Genomic DNA, 21,118 nt, shown 5'->3' with positions numbered 1-21,118 from the left:
TTAGATTTCTTCTTCTTCTCTGATGTATATGCAACTGTCCTGAACCACAAATGCTGGTAAGTCATTTGTATTCACTGTACACGAATCTTGATTGACTGCAAAGTAAGGGTCACATTTTCTACAGTAAAATGTAACTTCACTCTTGTCATATCTCTTTGTATAGTCAATGATACTATTTGCATTCATATTATTAAATTCGCGAGTTTCAATCTGTTTATTTGAATCAATATCACATACAGTGTTTTCAAATGGTGAATCACATTCGGTAACAGCCAAATAAAAATCACTTGGTTTATAGTTATAGTAGGCAGTGTCGTCACGACGATGACGTAGAAACCAAATTGTCTTGTTACCCCAGGAGTTGAATTGTAGACCAGAGTCCTCTTCCCAGAATAATTTAAATCCACGACGATACCAATCTCGTAGAAATAAACTAAAATCACGTTTGGGATTCTTTCCAATCATAACGGGGTAAGTATTCTCCCACTGATCACATTTATCATAGTGAAAATTGGAGCACAGGTGTCCTCTAGGGTGAGTGTAACAAATATCTTCAAGACATGAATTAAATCCTTTAACATGTACTGCAGATCCTCTATGTAATTTACAAGGATTACATAATTTACACTTTTCACAATAGTCATCAATGATTGTACAATTCTCACATTGAGTCCAACTGCCAAGAGTGTACATGCACAATGGACATGTATAGAACATTCTTTGGTACCCGATGTCAACTCTCTCACAGCTAAAACGAAACTTATCGTCCTTGCTTGATAAATTCAAGGTGGAGAAATGGGGAGAGGCGTAACTCTGTGACGTCACCTCTTTCGAATGGCGGGGGAGAAATCTACATTGAAACCATTGGCAATGTTTTCAAAAGTATATCCACGATATTATTCTGCTTTGTTCCAATTAATATATCAATAAAATGAGTATAAGCATTTGAGTCACATTTTAAAAGTTTCATACAATAGTCCAATGGGGGAGAATCAGCTTTCATTATATTGTCAAGTGTTCCCTGACGAGAGAATATCCTGCGTTGAAGATATAACTCGAGAAAATCGTCATCCAAAATCAAATGTTTTTCCATAAACACTAGATTTGATCTAATTCTCTCTCTCTCAAATTTATTCATTTTTTTCAATCCTTTCACTCTGACTGCTGACTCTAGACTGACCCTGATTCGTCAGCTCTAACCTAACCTGACCAGAAAAAGAAAGGGAACATTTTCGATTTCGAAACAATTTTATTGAATAATTACAACAACAACAATAATACTAAGCATGTACAATTAGCGATACAGTTTATTGTCTTCGACATGTTTCACTAATGCACTTAAAGCACATTGAAGTCTATTCACGTGTACTATATCAACTTTTGCAGCAAAACATAATTGATCCTCCATTTTAAATTTGCTCAAGGATATCACATATCTTGCATATACTTCATCCCATTCCAGACAAAGCCGTGATCCTTTCGTGATTTCCACCACGATGTTTGGTGCTCTTGTATTATTACCATCAGCTCCACTATCAACTTCTAATAGGGTAAACGTTCCACTCGCTATCATCAACACACAAATATATATCCAAATGAGTAAATTCAAACTGTTCTCACTCCTTTGAATTCTATTCACAGACTAATAAAACTATAGCAAAAATCCTTCCCTCATATTCTCTGCAATCCTCCGCCGCTAATATGTAACCAGTCCTCTGATTGGCTGAGAAGGGGGATGTAACTGAGTCTCTGATTGGTCTAGAAGGGGGATGTAACCGAGTCTCTGATTGGCTGAGAAGGAAACAAGTGATCCTGTTTCCCATTCCTGGATCTTAACATTCTCTCCTAGCGTTCACTTGGCCAAAACAACAACAACAAATCAATTGACCTTCGAAACAATTATTCCCCTTTCATAAATAAATAATTCCCCGAGCGATTATGTAAATCACCCCTCATGTCATTACACGTGGCCAAACAACAACAGATCGATAATCCTTGAATAAAGTATGTAAAAAAGTTGTTGGTGGCAGCAGGGGTAAGGGGTGGGAGTCAATAAGGCCATTCTACTTACAGACAAGCTTTTAAAGCTAGTCCCGCCTTCTTGGCAGCCAGCCTAGAAGGTCTATTCTTAATAGGTTGAGTGGAGTTATTTACTGGTTTTTTAATTTAATTAGTCAAATCATTTTTAATTAAATTTGTGTATAGGGCATTAAGCGAATATTCCCCCAAAACTCTATTTAAGAAATATTGCTATTTATTTTGATTTTAATTTCAATTCCCTCTCGAACAACCTGTTTTATGCCTAAATCTTTGCTAATAAGGCAAGTTTCTTCAAAAATCATTTTATGACTAGGGTTATCATATATGTGACTGCTTAAAGCAGAATCAAAGGAAATATTTGTATTATTAGAATTTAAAGCTTTAGTTATGTCATCTTTGTGTTGTTGCAGGCGTTTTTCTAAATTTTGATGGGTTCTACCAACATAAAAATGGCCACAGTCACATGGTATTTCATAAACCCCTCTCTAGCGAGTAACTGGGGTTATATCTTTACCAGAATTTACGAAATTCATGATTTTAAAATTATTTGTAAATACGAAATAAAAATTATTTTGTGTGCAAACTTTTTTTAAACTTGTAGTGACTTTTGGAATATATGGAAGGTAAATTATATTTGAGGGCTTGACGGGAACTTCAAATTGCAAAAGACCCTTAATTTTACGGGAGTGTCTTGCCAATCTTCGGCTAATTGTATTGTTAATAAAGACAATAGGATAACCGTTTCCAAAAAGTATGTCTCTAATAAAATTTAGTTCATCTGTGATGTAAGATTCAGAGCAAATGTTTAGGGCACGGTAAACAAGAGATGTAACAACACCTCTTTTAACTTGTGGGAGGTGATTGGATTTAAAATGTAGATATCTGTTATTTTGTGTGGGTTTTCTGAAAATTGTAAAATTCAGTTTATCAATGTCACGAATAAATAAAACATCCAGAATCGGTAATTTATTTGCATTTTCAATTTCTAAGGTAAATTGTAAATTTCGGTCATATTAATTAAGGTGATCTAGAAAGCCCCTAAGTTCATTTTCCCCATAATTCCAGAGCAATATTACATCATCCTTATAACGCCCCCAATATACATGTTTTAAAAAATATGAATTTAAGGCCCAATTTTCAAAGTGTTCTACATAAATGTTCGATAATAACCCGGATAGCGGTGCTCCCTTAGGGAGATCATTTTTTTTTGACAAAAAGAATTACGGAACTGAAAATACATTGAATACTTATTGCAAATTTTGACTAGGGACATTAAAACCTCCCAATCTATTCCTGTTGTGGAATCTTCAATTAAATGATAGTTTTCTTCTATTTTATTTTTTAGTAACTGCTCAGATATTGCTATATCAATATTTGTGCACATAGAAACTATGTCGAAACTACTTCCTATTGTATTTTCTGAAATGCTTGCACTTTTAAGTTTTTCTACTAAATCTACCAAATTACAAAGGTACGATTTTTGGGAATAAAGTAAAGGTTTGAAGGCTGTACATAACCACTTTCCAATATTGGAAGCAGGGGCTTTCGTACATGCTACAATTGGCCTTAAGGGGATACCTTGCTTGTGTAATTTTGGTAAACCATAAAATATTGGGCAAAAGCTACCTCGGGGGAAAAATTTATTATACAATTGTGGGGTGATTTTGCCATTTTGTTTTAGATTCTTTAATTCGGTTATAATTTTATTCGCAAACTAAATCAGTATGGTCGTGAGTCATGGAAGTATATGTATTTGTGTCATTTAAGTGTGAATAAATTTTATTATCGTAATCTAAGGTATCAATGACTACAAGCGAATTTCCCTTGTCTGCTTTAGTTATTATAATTGAAGGGTCTTTGCGAAGATTAGACAAGATTTTCTTGTCGTGCAAAATTTTCTGGTGTCAAATTAGTATGAGATATAACTTTGTTTTGGCTGCCGTAAACTGTATTAATAAAACAAGACCTTACTTCATCTGGGGTAGAAATGGATGTGTAGTGTTTGTGCAAAGAAGATTCTAAGGAGAAAATAATATCTGCCACAGGAACTTGTTTTGGTGGAAAAGAAAATTTTTGAACTTTTTCAAGAGTTTGGATTTCCTTAGGGTCAAGAGCTCTAGAGGAGAGATTAATAATAGCGGGTCCTGGAGTAAACCTTTGGGTATAAACACGATAATTCTTCGAAGATTCATACCTCAGACATTCCAATTTCTTATAAAGATGTTCTCTGGAAAAACGAAAATCGTGACTGAATAAATTCTTTTCCAATCGTACAACCTGAGAATAATCAACCGTGGACAGATTTTCGCACAAAAATTATTCAAGAGATTTTCTTTTTGAGGAGATAATATGTCGTTCTTTTTGTCCTTGATAATATGGACTAGAGTTTTTAAATGTAATATTCGTATAAAATTCGTTTTTTTCCGGGTGTTTAAATGCAAATCATACCTTAAATATTGAGGAATGAAGTGCTAATTTTTACAAGATTCTAATGATATTTGGGGATTGATAAAGCTAGCATGTTTTTTGCCTAAGCTAATAAAATAAAAGATATCATAAGTCAACTGCTCCCCGTAAGCTAGACGCAAATAGCAACGAAGACCACACTGCCTTTCCATCATAAACAAATAAGTAGAACAACAAGGAAATTTTTATACAAGACAGTGGAACGCAACTTAAAATGAATATTTCGATCCTATATCCCGGTAAATTAAGTTTTTAAGTTTTTCTAGTACATCTACCGAATTACATATGTACGATTTTTGGCAATAAACTAACGGTTTGAAGGCTGTACACAACAACTTTCCAATGTTGGAAGCAGGGGTATTCGTACATGCTACAATTGGCCTTAAGGGAATGCCTTGCTTGTGTAATTTCGGTAAACCGTAAAACTTTTGGGCAATAGCTACCCCCGGGGAGAAATTTGTTATACAACTGTGGGGTGATTTTGCCATTTTGTTTTAGATTCTTTAATTCGGTTATAATTTTATTCGCAAACTTATCAGTATGGTCGTGAGTCATGGAAGTATATGTATTTGTGTCATTTAAGTGTGAATAAATTTTATTATCGTAATCTAAGGTATCCATGACTACAAGTGAATTTCCCTTGTCTGGTTTAGTTATTATAATTGAAGGGTCTTTGCGAAGATTAGACAAGATTTTCTTCTCGTGCAAAATTTCTGGTGTCAAATTAGTATGAGATGTAACTTTGTTTTGGCTGCCGTAAAGTGTATTAATAAAACAAGACCTTACTTCATCTGGGTTAGAAATGGATGTGTAGTGTTTGTGCAAAGAAGATTCTAAGGGGGAAACAATATCTGCCAAAGGAACTTGTTTTGGTGAAAAAGAAAATTTTGGACCTTTTCAAGAGTTTGGATTTCCTTAGGTTCAAGAGCTCTAGAGGAGAGATAAACAATAGCGGGTCCTGGAGTAAACCTTGAGGTATAAACACGATGATTCGTCGAAGATTCATACCTCAGACATTCCAATTTCTTATAAAGACGTTCTCTAGACAAACGAAAATCGTGACTAAATAAATTCTTTTCCAATCGTACAACCTGAGAATAATCAACCGTGGACAGATTTTCGCCAAACAATTTTTTTTTTTTTTCAAGAGATTTTCTTTCTGAGGAAATAATATGTCGTTTTTGTTTTTTGTCCTTAATAATGTTGACAATAGTTTTTAAATGTAATGTGTGCGCGAATTTCGCTTCTTTACGGGTATTTAAATTCAATTTATATCTTAAAGACTTATGAATAAGATATTCATTTCTACAAGATTCTAAAAACTTTTGTTGATTGATAATATTAGCACGTTTTTTGCCTAAACTAATAAAATAAAAGATATCATAAGTCAACTGCTCCCCGTAAGCTAGACGCAAATAGCGACGAAGACCACACTGCCTTTCCATCCTAAACAAATAAGTAGAAGAACGGGGAAATTTTTATACAAGACAGTGGAACGCAACTTTAAATGAATATTTCGACCCTATATCCAAGGGCCGTCTTCAGCAAAACAGACGAAGAGAATAAAAACTCTATAAAAGAAACTTTTAAAATTCAATCATTAAAACTGTTCAAAATTTTTTTTTAAAACAGCCCTAATACCATTACTTCAAGGAAGTTAAACCAGGACTGGTACTCCAAACGAAATGGACAGAGAACAATTCATTCAGATGGAATTAAAATATTTACAGACAAGGTTTTAAAGCTAGTCTCGCCTTCATGGCAGCCAGCCTAGAAGGTCTATTCGTAATAGGTTGAGCGGAGTTATTTACTGTTTTTTTAATATAATTAGTCAAATCATTTTTAATTAAATTTTTGTATAGGGTATTAAGCGAATATTCCCCCAAATCACTATTTAAAGAAATATTACTATTTATTTTGATTTTAATTTCAATTGCCTCTCGAACAACCTGTTTTATGCCTAAATCATTGTTAATAAGGCACGTTTCTTCAAAAAACATTTTATGACTAGGGTTATCATATATGTGACTGCTTAAAGCAGAATCAAAGGAAATATTTGTATTATTAGAATTTAAAGCTTTAGTTATGTCATCTTTGTGTTGTTGCAGGCGTTGTTTTTGTTAATGATTTGACTAATGATATAAAAAAACCAGTAAATAACTCCACTCAACCTATTACGAATAAACCTTCTAGGCTGGCTGCCACGAAGGCGAGACTAGCTTTAAAACCTTGTCTTTAAATATTTTAATTCCATCTGAATGAATTATTCTCTGTCCATTTCGTTTGGAGTACCAGTCCTGGTTGAACTTCCTTGAAGTAATGATATTAGGGCTGTTTTAAAATTTTTTAAACAGTTTTAATGATTGAATTTTAATGTAGGTTTCTTTTATAGTGTTTTTATTCTCTTCGTCTGTTTTGCTGAGGACGTCTCTTGGATATAGGATCGAAATATTCATTTAAAGTTGCGTTCCACTGTCTTGTATAAAAATTTCCTTGTTGTTTTACTTATTTGTTTATGATGGAAAGGCAGTGTGGTCTTCGTTGCTATTTTCGTCTAGCTTACGGGGAGCAGTTGACTTATGTTATCTTTTATTTTATTAGTTTAGGCAAAAAACATGCTAATATTTTTAATCAACAAAAGTTTTTAGAATCTTGTAGAAATTAAAATCTTATTCCTAAGTCTTTAAGATATAAATTGCATTTAAATACCCGGAAAGAAGCGCAATTCACGCACACATTAAATTCAAAAACTCTGGTCCACATTATTAAGGAAAAAAAACGACATATTATTTCCTCAGAAAGAATATCTCTTGAATAATTTTTGTGCGAAAATCTGTCCACGGTTGATTATTCTCAGGTTGTACGATTGGAAAAGAATTTATTCAGTCTCGATTTTCGTTTTTTTAGAGAACATCTTTATAAGAACCATGGTAGTAAGGGTATAGGGAATATGAACCATACATTCAACCATACATTCACGCCTACAAGAAGCTCAAAAGTGTAATATATATGAACCGTACAAGAAAAACCCACGCCTGTGACACTATAGTTAGACATGGGCATTTTAAAAGCTGGCATGATAACAACCATACACATGAACATTGCGAAAAAAAATAATCAGACTGGTTTTTACATTGGAAAAAAAAGCTGGCAAGGTGTACGCTGGTTCCTAAACGTTGGAAAAAGCAAGATATTTATTATAAATTTGGAACAATATCAATCTTTGGAAATGGTTAGCGATAACATTTTTTTGGCAATTGGTATTTTTGTCTGATAACAGGGTACCATTCATTGCGATCATAGCTCTAAAAAAAGAAAAGGGTTTAACATTTGCGAATACTTCGATGTATTCGGTATAATACACGATTGGTGTTTTTAACAGGGTTTTCAGTTTAAAATAGAGTCTAACAAAGACTTGTTAACTCAGACAATTTGTTATAAATGGGTATTTATATTCTAGTCACTTTTTGTTCCCCCAATTTTTAAAAGCGGGTGTTTACAACTAAGGGGAAACTGGCCTGACAAAAGAGTATTTATATTCTTTTCACATTTTTTTCCCAAAAATTTTCCAAGCGAGTGTTCACAACTAAGGGAAAACTGGCCAGACCAAAGAGTGTTTATATTCACGTCAAATTTTGCTCCCCACATTTTTCAAAGTGGGTGTTTACAACTAAGGGGGGAACTGGCCTGACCAAAGAGTTTTTATATTCTTGTTACTTTTAGTTCCCTCAATTTTTCTAAGCGGTTTTCTACAACTAACGAGGAAACTGGCCCGACCAAAGATTATTTATATTCTTGTCACTTTTCGTTCCCCCAATTTTTCAAAGCGGGTGTTTACAACCAAGGGAAAACTGACCCGACAAAAGAGTATTTATATTCTTGTCACTTTTCGTTCCCCTAATTTTCGTTCCCCCAACCAAGAGGAATGGCAGAAGGATGTATTAGCGAAGTTATAGTGGAGGGCAAGTTGCTAGCGAAAAACCCATGTGGATGAGTTGAAATAAAAAATTTTAATGAGAAATGACTGAAAAGTGTTTTGGGGGAGATGGGTTGATTGGCAGAAGGATGTATTAGCGAAGTTATAGTGGATGGTGATTTGCTAGCGAAAATCCCATGTGGATGAAGTCGAAATAATTTTTTTTTTAACAAAAAATGATTGAAAAGTGTTTGATTGGCAGAAGGATGTATTAGCGAAGTTATAGTGGAGGACGAGTTGCTAGCAAAAAACCCGCGTGGATTAGTTGAAATAAAAATTTTTTAACAAGAAATGACTGAAAAGTGTTTTTGGGGAGATGGGTTGATTAGCAGAAGGTTATATTAGAGTAGTTATAGTGGAGGACGGGCTGCTAGCGAAAAACCCATGTGAATAACTTGAAATAAAAATTTTTAACATGAAATAGCTGAAAAGTGCTTTGGGGTAGATGGATTGATTGTCAAAAGGATTTATGAGCGTAGTTATAGCGGGGGACGAGTTCTTAGTGAGAAATCTAAGCTATTAAGGGTTTTTGACCATAAACTATTTTTTTGTTATAAAATTAGGAAAAATATGACCTGTTGGCTCATACGTGAAACTTATGTCTAGATATGGATCGAAAAATAAACTATTTCTGTAGAATCTGAGCTTATAAGGGTTTTTGACCATAAACTCTAGTTTCCTGTAAGAAAATTATGGAAAATACAATTCTCTGGTTCAAATGTGAAACTTAGGTCCTTTCTCTGGTTCAAATGTGGAAAAACCCGTGTGGAAGAGTTGAAATAATTTTTTTTTAAGAAGAAATGACTGAAAAGTGTTTTGGGCGAGATGGGTTGATTGGCAGAAGGATGTATTAGCGTAGTTATTGTGGAGGGCGAGTTGCTAGCAAAAAACCCGTGTGGATTAGTTAAAATAAAAAAATTTAACAAGAAATGGCTGAAAAGTGTTTTGGGGGAAATGGGTTGATTGGCAAAATAATGTATTAGCGAAGTTATAGTGGAGGGTGAGTTGCTAGCGAAAAATATAATCTAATAAGGGTTTTTGACCCTAAACTCTAGTTTTTTGTAAGAAAATTATGGAAAATACAATTCGTTGGTTCCTAGGTGAAACTTAAGTCCAGGTACGGATCGAAAAATAAACTGTTTCTGTATAATCTGAGCTAATAAGGGTTTTTGACCATAAACTCTAGTTTCCTGTAAGAATATTATGGAAAATACAATTCTCTCGTTCAAATGTGAAACTTAGGTCCATTCTCAGGTTCAAATGTGAAACTTAAGTACAGTTTTGGATACTCATAATAATGAGGACTGATGGTTCTAATTCAATATTTTTTTTTTCATAAAAACAAACTATTTTTTTTAAACTTCGAAATTATTCAACTTTTTTTTTGTTTGTACGTATCTTAAAATGACAAAATATGCTTACGGCTCTAACAATTGTACTCTGTGATTGGTCAGAGACACAATGTGGCTTTCCCACTGGTATTCTATGTCCAGATATCGACACTACCTAGTCTATTGCATGTATTAAATCAGTATTTTTTACGCTGTGTTATGATAAACACATAAGTCATATCTTTTAAAAAAGTGAAAATGGAGCATTTTAATAAAGTGTGTTCACATGTCAATGTTATTGTAGCATTGAATGCTGACAAGGAGAAGTATTTAAACTGTGAAACAAGTAAAAATAGTAGCACTATTGGAAATGTATGTGGGAATAGTCATGACAGTAAGAAGTTTAATTTCTTTGGAGTACCAAAAAAAATTCAATTCTTTTTATGGTGGATATGCAAGAGTGAGATATCCAGAGATGATAGCCCTCAAAGAAAATGACAACATAAAAATAATAGTTGATGAAGAGGGACATCTTCTTGCCAGTGCTTGTGGTAACATGCTACCTCTTGTTGCACCCCATCGTCAACTTACGGGTATTTAGCATTCAATGGAAGATCAAAAGAAGACATGCATACTCTTCTACTAATATCATAAACCATATCTTGTCGACGTGCCAAAACTGTTACCTTTGTAAAAATAATGTTGTAATAGAGAGTGAAATTGCCGGAAAAATAAAAAGGTCATTGGCAGAAAATATCACTAAGTAATATAAAGATGAATAGATGAAAAACAAAATGCCAGCAAACTTCAGTACCATTAATCAAACAATTAATTAGCTAAATATTAGCAAAGATGATATGCATATTGAACATGTGGATGACCCCCCATTCAAAATGTGTTTACATGCTAGTATTATTGTAGCATTGAATGCTGAAAAGGAGAAATATTTGAACTATGAAACCTCTCTTTCCTCTCTAGTCCGGTAATTTCAAGTTATTACAAAAAAGTCATAAGAGTTTAATCAGGTTTTTACAAGAAGTATCGACCTCAGGCGAGATTCAAAAATACGCCATTATATTTTAGAAGGCTGAGAAATGAGCTAGAACTTGTGAGCTGAAGTGTTGTTTTTTAGTGTATTTCAGAGAGGACAATCTGAAGGTTTGTAGCCAAGCCATATTGCTGCTTTAGATTGGACAGCTCTGTCTTAGCAAGCAAGCTGACAGGCATCAGTTTCAAACTGATTCTGGGCTAAAATTGAACAGTGCTTAAGATATATGATAGATACGTAATAATTCCGGAATTTTATAATTATAGAACATGGTTTGTGCGACTACTAATGTTTTTTAACGAATCTCTTAAGCTTGAAACTTTCTTGCTTATATTTGCAAATTGCTAACCATCTCTCTCTCTCTCTCTCTTTCTCTCACTCTGACTCTTAAACACACTCTCTCACACACTCTCTCACTAACACTCTCACTCTCTTTCTCTTTCTCTTTCTCTCTCTCTCTCTCTCTCTCTCTCTCTCTCTCTCTCTCTCTCTCTCTCTCTCTCTCTCTCTCTCTCTCTCTCTCTCTCTCTCTCTCTCTCTCTCTCTCTCTCTCTCTCTCTCTCTCTCTCTCTCTCTCTCTCTCTTTCTCTCTCTCCCTATCTCTCTCTCTCTCAACTCAGCTGAATAAACTCTCTGTCTATACAAATACAGTAAAATATTTTTAATAGTTAATAATAAATTGAAATCATTAGTATTGTGATGCTCAACCGATTTTACTAGGCGTATTTGACCTAGGCAACATTTCGAATGCTTGTCTGAAGTTTAAGAGCAGCATCTTTTTTTAAACTTAGTTTCGCAAAATTTTGGCCAATTTCCTTTTCCCTAGTTGAACATCGGTGTGATACTTCTGATTTTACGTCTGCTACAACTTTTCACGCTAAATCAAATGAAAAAAAACACACATAGATTGTCCAAGAGTAAGAAGTTTTTCTTCGGTTTATTTTACTCTCTGTTGTGAAATTTTTCGATCCTTTGTCAGTAGTTCTCTTCAGAATAATACAGTTTTATGCACTAGACTTTTCATGAGAGGATTTTTTTTATTTTTAAAATAAGACTTTAGTCAGAATTAATTAATCGTTGATTCCTTGTACCTTGGGTATCAAAACTTAAGCGTTAGCCTGTTTGATGTTGCTTTATGGTATATCAAAAACTAACTAAATATTAACAAATAATGTTATGTCCCTTTTTTGGAGCAAATTAAATATTTGTTGCTATAATTTTAGAGAAAATTCTACCTTTAGAAATGTCTGTAGCAATTTATGTTTAAACTCAGTTTGACTTGATTCTTGATTTTAATTTCTGTTTGCTGTGGATCCGTTTATCCATTGACAGTAATTTGTTAACATTTTGAAGATTGTCTTTCTAGAAAAAAGATTTCGATTATAATTTAAGAGTTTTAAAATGAAAATAATATAAGACCATTTTGGACTGAAAATTTTAATTTTGTGTTGCCCTCCTATCTAATCTTGAAATTGAAATGTCAATTTATCTCAAAACATGTTTAAATGTTTTGTAAGAATGATTTATTAATAAGATGCATAAGCAGATTCTACACAGGTTTTTAGACTCTGATAGGACCCCATTAATGAGAACTTATCTTAGCAACAAGGTCAACGCAGCTAACCACCTCTTATGAGTTTTATATCATTTTCGAGTTTAAACTCATCTTTCTTTTCGGGTTAAATTTCATTTGTAAATATCAATGATACCTCATCCTGCAAAGAGGGGCAGTAGATATACCCATACTCCTGCCTCACTGTAATCAATCACTATAAATTTAGTATTTTATTTTAGTCTATTATTTTGTTTCATCTCAAGTAAAATTTTATTTTAAGTATTAATTATACTTCATCCTAGCTTGAAGTCTAACAAAATTACGCATACTACTACCCCCTCTTTACTCCCTATTATGAAGTTTACTATTATTCGAGTCCAATTTTATCTTTATTTTGTCTATAATTTTATGTCTCAAATACTAATTATGCCTTAACATACCAATTAGAGCGATACATAAGCGTGTACTCCTGCTCCGCCCTGTATTCCCTACTATGTATTATAGAATTCCATTTATTGTTTTTTCAAGTTTAATACATCTTTAAATAGCAATAAGATTTAGTAGTAGGAACTAAGGGGATGATATTTATGCTATTAAATATCAAAGAGTAACTCAAATGGCTTATCTCTATATCCAAAATTTCATTTTAGAAAGTCAAGCGAAAAACCTCATTTCAGGACAAGGAGCAGATCTGCCCAATATTAAATTCAGTAAATTTTAATACTTAATTCAGTTACTTATCTCTATATCCAAACTTTCATTTTAGAAAGTCAAGCAAAAAACCTCATTTCAGGACAAGGAGCAGATCTGCCAAATACTAAATTCAGTAAATTTTAATACTAAATTCAGTCACTTATCTCTATATCCAAACTTTCATTTTAGAAAGTCAAGCGAAAAACCTCATTTCAGCACAAGGAGCACATCTGCCAAATACTAAATTCAGTAAATTAAGATAAACTACCTCTAAGAAGATATCTCGACATAACTAACTCACTATACATACTGAATTTTAGTCAACTCTACCAAATAAAACTCAATCTAATCATCATATTTACCACAATAAGTTGTCTTCAAAAAGCTTACCTAGTCAAAAAAAAACTCAGAAAGACAAGTAAACCAAGAACAGTTCAAGAAAGAAAGTCATTACACCAAAATTTGAGTACAATTAACCCAGAACTTGACATCTAATACATGCAACTCATTTTCCCTGGCGATAATATCTGTAAGCATAAAGGAACTGAATTCACTGAAAGCCAATCCCTCCCAAATTCAAAAGTAAAGTTCTAAAAGGCCATTTCCACACGGAACCTCAAAAAAATATCAAGTAAACATAAACCGGCAATACGAAAAAAAATAAACAATTTGACAGAGACGCCTCCTTAAAAGACTTAAGGCTGGTCTTCTCACACAGAAAACTCAACCTTGTTAGATCAAAATAGAGAAATTAACCCAGTCAATTAAACCTGGACCAACTCAATAGACAAATTTAATGCTCAGGCACCACAGTGTAAGTTATACCAAATTGGTTTAACATACCAAAGAAACTATTCGCTTAATTAAACACAGGATACTGGAACAAGAAACCCAAGGTAAAACACTGAACATAGGCTACTCAGCATAGAAATATGGGAAGCCCAGATCAAGAAACACAAAGTGTCATAAATTTATAGGCAAATAGTTAGCAAACTCTCGTAACAAAGCTACTTGTATTTTGAAATCTGTTTTCAGTATTCATATAATTTTATTAGCTAAAAATGTACTTTACTGGAAAAAAATTCTATTTTATGATTCCTGACTATATGAACAGACAGAAAAGATTTAGCCCTGTCAATTCAAATTAGAATAATCAACATTTATTCTTTAGTTTAGGCCAGTCAGTATGAAATACGCAAAAACTCTATACAAAAACTCAATATACCCCGCCCCAAGTCTGAACATTTGGTGTCAACTATACTTTTTCATAGCCCTTTTTTAAGCGTTCATCCTAAAGTGAGGAATTGATCTTTTTTTCCTAGACTCAAAAATTTGGAAAATTTGGGACTGATTTCATTGCACAAAGAATACGTCCAGTAGTATTGTATCAGTCCCAGGGCTTAATTGGCTTCTTGGCCTTCTGAATGACCGCTACAAAATAAGGCATTGCCCAGAAACAAAACAATGTCTTTAGTACAAAAATGTTGGTGAGAAAACGTTAACACTGTCGATTCCATTCATAATTTATTAGGAAAAATTCTCAAAATACTTTTTACTCTTGAGTGAAAATGAATTGAAAACGTTCTGTGTTCAATTGACAGTGTGTTCAAATAAATCCATAATTAATAGGACTAAACAAAGAACAGAATGAACAAAAAGGTAAGATTCTAGAGTTAACAGCTTCTTATGTCCATTGGGAACATACTTCTTAGAGCATTTCTTCCTAATTCTCTGTTAACTGGACTTGTATATGGCTTTGTTTGGATGAAATCTTCGTTTGTGCAGAAAATTCTGAGCCAAATCGTGTAACAAAGTCGTATAGTTAAAAGCCCTCTTGAGGACTGAATAATACATTAACTTGAGGACTTGACATTACTTGAGGACTAACATTTTACTTGAGGACTAACATTATTTGCTCAGCTTCTTTTTTCCTCTTCGGAATAATTCCTTTATCCTATCTTATAAATTTTGTCTTTCATATAAGACCTTGCCTCATTACTAAATCTACTAGATTTTTTAGTCTTTGGAGAATTATGGAGATCAATAAAAACTATGTATGTTCGTATGCGTTTTCTTTCAGTTTTATCCTTTCTTCTATTTTGTTTTCTATTTCTTTTGTAACGTATGCGTTTACTGCAGGTACATATTTTGTTTCCAACTTGTTCAAGTTTTAAGTTGTGTCCAAATGCTGGAGAGGAATTTTACCCTAATATTTTGAAAACACTTTTTTTTGTATTTTCACCGAAACAATCGAAAAATAACCCTCTTCCTGAGATTGCCATTACTTTACATTTTCGCAACCCTATAGTTATTGAATCCTCTTCTAGAAAATGGTTTGCCACCTTCCCCCCTCTCCTTACGTTGAACCCAAAATACTGGGTATCGTCCTATCGTATTATCTTTATTTTTCAAGAAAACAATTCGATTAGTTTTAGTGAAAAACTATAAACTCGAAAAATGAGCTTTTTAAGGAATTTTTCAGTTACAATTTTATAAGTCTCTGCAAACAATTTGTTGCAGACACATTATTTCGGGATACGAGACAGAATAGAATATTGCCTTCTCTTGAACAGCAGTACAGCTTTCCGGTACTATTTTTAGTCGATTTAAGGATCCTACAACTCAAACCCGCTCTAGGACAATCACAATCCAATCAGATCTTAAACCAAAACTTGTGACGGTTCTTTGAAAGTTGTAGCTCTGGATCCTCGCTCAAGGCCCTTTTCCGTGTAACAACCCTAAAGGTTCCTTCACATTGAATTTTGGCTTTCCGTTCTCCCCTTCACACTGAACTCCGTAAGCCTTCCGTAAGACTCATAACCCTCCGTAAGACCTTACGTTAACGTATCCGTAAGTCAAAACGCAATGCTAGAGGTCTGACAGAAGAAGTTGAAAGTATTTCAACTTCTTACGTTTACGTTTGAGCAAAATGGAACTTAGATGAGAAAATATTTGAGTTTGCAGAAGCTGGAAAAGGTTATATAGCTCAAAGTACCCTGTTTTCAAGGACAAGCAATTTAAACTAAATTCTTTGGAAAGTCTGAGCCAAGTTTTTCATCAGCAGGAAAGAAAGTAGTAAGTATAGACTGTCTTGATTTGTGGGCCTAGTCTAGGATAGGCTACACTTTGATAAATATTGCTAGTTTTTTTTAATTCTTTTTGGGTTTGAGGTTAAAATAAAACCTTTTGTGGTACAGTTAATCATTTAAAATGATATTTAGGACATTAGTTTTGTTACTTAACTCAGGATTTAAAATATTCTTTATGTGGTTGAAGCAAGAATAAATTTAGATTAGGATCTAACCTACTTTGGTACATTTAAATGGATAGTTTGATTTAGCTTCTCATCATCCTCTTTAATGAAAAAGATTTAGAATCATTGAGAAAAAATAAAGACTAAGTTAATTTCTTTGGCAATTTAGAAGTTTTATATAGGCTATCTTAGGGATATATCCAGGACCATTAGGGAAGATAAGGTGCACTGTCAGAAACACATGTGATACAGGAAAAGAACATAAAACAAGGAATCTAATGGTATATTTTTAAGTTTATTAAGCCATTTTCTCCTACAAAGCTGCTGATCTGTAATGCTACCTTGCATTGTATTGCCATTCCCCATGATTGGGTTCACTATGGGCTATTTAAGGCTATTTGTTTTTTCTCAAAATGATAAAACTACAATATTTCCTAAGTTTTGATTGGAATAAGTACCATACAAAAATATTACAAGCATCAATGATTTGCAAACTTTTGTTTATAACATAGGCAATAGGCTATATATTTTAAATTATTTTTTTTACACCCACACTTTATTTACATTTCCAGCATGTGAAAATTATATTTATGGAATTCACTACAAACAGCATATTCACAGTAGGCTACAGCAATATTTCCAGTGGTGTTGAAATATATTTGTATGGATTTATTGACACAGATATATCAACTACCAAACATTGCTAAGAATTTAAATGAAGGATAAAACCATTTAGTAAAAAGATTTGAATGACATAGTTGGAAATAATATTTGGTCATTATATCCATGTAATGTGTGATCTTTAAGAAGTTTTTTTCAGAAAGGAAGGAAAATGTCATAGAAAAACATGAACTTTGAAATAAAGAAAAAAAGAGAATAGTAAATAAAATGTCATCATTTCCCCAAACACCTGTGTGTGGATATGGTCTTCAAGTAAAAGTTAATTTTGACTAACTTTAGTTGTACCCAAAGAAACCTTAAAATTCGATACAAACACAACAAATTGTATCGTATTTTAAAGCTTCAAATCAGGACACTGAATATGCATGGTATTTTGGCCCATCACCAACATGTTTTAAGCGACACTCAACTTTGATAAGCAAATGGAAATAGAGTAGGGTTTATTGAGTATTTGTGCATTGAGGTATTATAGTATTAAAGAAATGAGATTAATTCAGTTAGTACCCTAACAAATGTTGTATAATTGGGTGTAGGCAAAGTACTTGTTTCAATAAATTTGATTTAAGGCACAGTAAATTTTACTTATTTTCTAAGTGATCCTTGACTTTCTGTGGTTCAAAAATTCTTTTTTTGTCGCTCCATAGAATTATTTAGCTATGGAGTTCGTGCTATTGAGGAGACAAATTAACTAAATCTCCACAATATATTTTATGAATAAGCTGCAATAAAAATTGGGCTATAAAATGAGTATGTTTAAAGTTTAAAAATTGAAAAATTTAGTAATCATTGTGTTTTTTTCTAGTTAATGAGCTTATGGAAAGAAGGGAGCTTGAGAACCTGAGAGACCACTATGTCTACCTAAAGAAAAAAGAGGAGATCTACAAGTGGATCTGGTGCTATTATAAGCTTAAAGCCAGAAGACCAAAATTTTGTACAAAGAATGAACTTACTTTCTGAACATATAATTGAAAGGAATCATAAGACAAAAGGGAACACTGTTCAAGATGAGAATATATCAGTGGACATTTATTCAGAGTGTGCAGGGGGTGCCCACAATATAACTATGCTGAAGCGAATGATGCTGATTTTATTACCCTTAGTGAAGAAATTTTCATTAACAATCAAACAGATATCCAAAGTTCTCAAGCTTCTAGTAGACAACAAATATATGCATCAACAAGCCAAAATAAAACTCATAATAGAACAAAGACAGGGTCTAGAGATCAAACAGACCTGAAGGAACAGCAAGCAATTGACAAAAAAAAACAGCAATGAACAGCATGATCTGGAGTGGTACTTTCTACAATCAGTGTTATCTCATCTGAATAAAGAACCGGATGACTCAAAATTAGAGTTGCAGATGGAGATCATGAAGGCAGTTAAAAAATACTTTAATCATTCAGTGTATTTTTAGTTTTATAGACGAACTTAATAAAGCTTTTTTTCTGTATTTAAGGTAAGCATTAAATTATATGAAAAAAATGTCTAGTAGGTCTAAAAAAAAAATATTCCAGCAATATGAATAATGAACAATAATAACACTAGTACCAGAGTAAAAACATGATATAAGAAAATACTTTTGACATTTCTATGGCTTTGTTTTGAAATGTAGTAACTGGTTCTAGATTTCTTTGAAAAGAAATCTAATAGCTATAATTAGGTGTCTTAATTCAATGGGATATGGTGAAAAACAATGTAAAGAGACGCTTTTTAACATAAAGCCATTAAAAATGTGTAAGAAGACATGCCTGCTATGAAACTGAAACTCAAGAAAAAAAATAAACAGATTTAGAGAAATTTGAAAACTCCCATGCAGTGTCCTTTTCCTTTGCCAGTGTTCACTTCAAGAGGTTAAAAAAAAGCCTGAAGCCCCTCTAAAATGGCATCAGATCAAAATGAAAAGTATACGGATGGAGTAAGTATGGTCAAAAACCTAGAAAAAAGAAATCACAGCCCCCGTCCTTAAACAACAAGGGAAGCCACTTTTTTGCATGGGTAGCACTAAAAATTGACGTTGAAGTGTGAAGGGAAGAATTTCGATGTGAAGGAACATAAACGTAAGACCCGTAAGATGAAACGTAACAACCTTAGGACTAAACGTAACGTAAATTCTTACGTTTTCATTGTGAAGGAACCTTAATTCTTTCAGATGGCACTGCCGCTGAGGCGGCTATTTTAAGTGAATGATAATCTTAGTAGAGTAGGGTCTATATATATTTTTTTCACTAAGTCACTTTGTATGGAAGGAGCTGTTTTAGAAACTTCGGTGGGGGCTCATTTGCTTAAAAATCAAAAATTCTAGTGCCTATTTTAATTTTGATTGGAGTTCAACCTGACCCCCTCAAAAGTCATTTTTTTGCTACCCTCGCCCAAAGATATTGGTTCAAAATGTTGTGATATTAATTTTGTTTAACGTTGCTGAAAAGTCCAATAATTACATCTCTCGAAATGACGTAACCCCCAACAGCCCAAGTTATGCGCTTTGCCCTTGCTTACATTTAGGATTTGCTTTCAGAAACTTGGTGCATGTTCAATCCTGGGTCTCGGATGAGACCCAGGTTAACCTGTAAGGGAATGATGAGTGGTTTGTCAGCTTAAATCAAAACATACTATGTGTATGCAGGTTGTCAAAAAAGGTGTTTCAGCAATATATCGGGAACGGCTCAGTATGGTAAGTTGAAACTTTCATGGCACGATGAGAGGGATGTTCAACTGCCCAAAAGGCAAAATTTTTATGCTGCTGCTACTGATATAACAACTATTATTACTACTGCTACTACTAACACCTCGACTGCTGCTAATTCTAAGGATATTGAGGCGAAAATCTAGGGAATTAGCGAAAATTAAAAGCCACTACATGCACAGTACTGTTATTACTACAAATTGTGCTACTATGGTAATTTCTACTAGTGCTACTCTTACTAAAGCTATAGATATTAAGATGAAACTTTTAGGGATTCTTAGGGGACATGTGGAGCTGAGTCAAAATACACTATGTGAATCAGGTAGTGAACAGGACGTATCGCCAATACCCCACGAACAGCTTAGGGTATTTAGTTGATACATTCCTAGAAAGTTGGGGGGATGTTGAACTAACCAAAAGGTGCTATGCCACTACTACTACTACTACTATTACCACCATTACTACTACAGCAACTACTACCACCGTTGCTATTACTACTGCTACTAGTAGTAGTAGTACAACTACTACTACTACTACTATCACTACTACTACTACCACTACTATTACTACTACTACTACTACTACTACTACTACTACTACTACTACTATTATTGCTACTACAACTACTATTACTGCTGCTACTACTACTACTACTACTACTACTACTACTACTACTACTACTACTACTACTACTACTACTATTACTATTACTACTACTACTACTACTACTGTTACTACTACTACTACTTCTACCACTGCTACCACTACTACTGCTACCACTCTTACTACTACTACTACTACTACTACTACTACTACTACTACTGCTACAACTATTGCTATCATTATCACTACTACCACTTCTATTACTACTACTTCTACGACTACTACAGTAGAGGACCCTATAACTCGTGACAGGAGTCCATATATGGGCATAGAGTCCCTAGGGAGATGGTTTTTGTCACTGAGAATGAAAACACAGGATTTTTCTCACTTGAAAAAAACAGGGTTTTTCTCACATTGATGGATGTTTCTTAGATAGTTATGAGTGTTAGTCAATTTATTTGATGTTTTTCACGGATGTCAACAGCAATTTATGGATGTTTTATGGTTGTTGTCACTGAAAATGAAAAAACAGGATTTTTCTCACTTTGATGGATGTTTCTTGGAGGATTATGAGTGTTAGTCAATTAATTTGATGTTTTTCATGGATGTCATCAGCAATTTATGCATGTTTTTATGGTTTTTGTCACTGAAAATGAAAAAACAGGATTTTTCTCGCTTTGATGTATTTTCAAGGAGAATTGTCTCCGGGCGAAGTTTATTGACATCTTTGGTTTTCGTCCGGGAGAATTGTTTCCGGTTGAAGTTTTTAATGTCTTTTGTGTTCGTCCA

This window comes from Artemia sp. Qi Xiang Cuo, chromosome 4, assembly GCF_049724085.1.
Source record: "Artemia sp. Qi Xiang Cuo chromosome 4, ASM4972408v1, whole genome shotgun sequence".
NCBI lineage: Eukaryota > Metazoa > Arthropoda > Branchiopoda > Anostraca > Artemiidae > Artemia > Artemia sp. Qi Xiang Cuo.
This window is presented reverse-complemented; position numbering follows the sequence as displayed.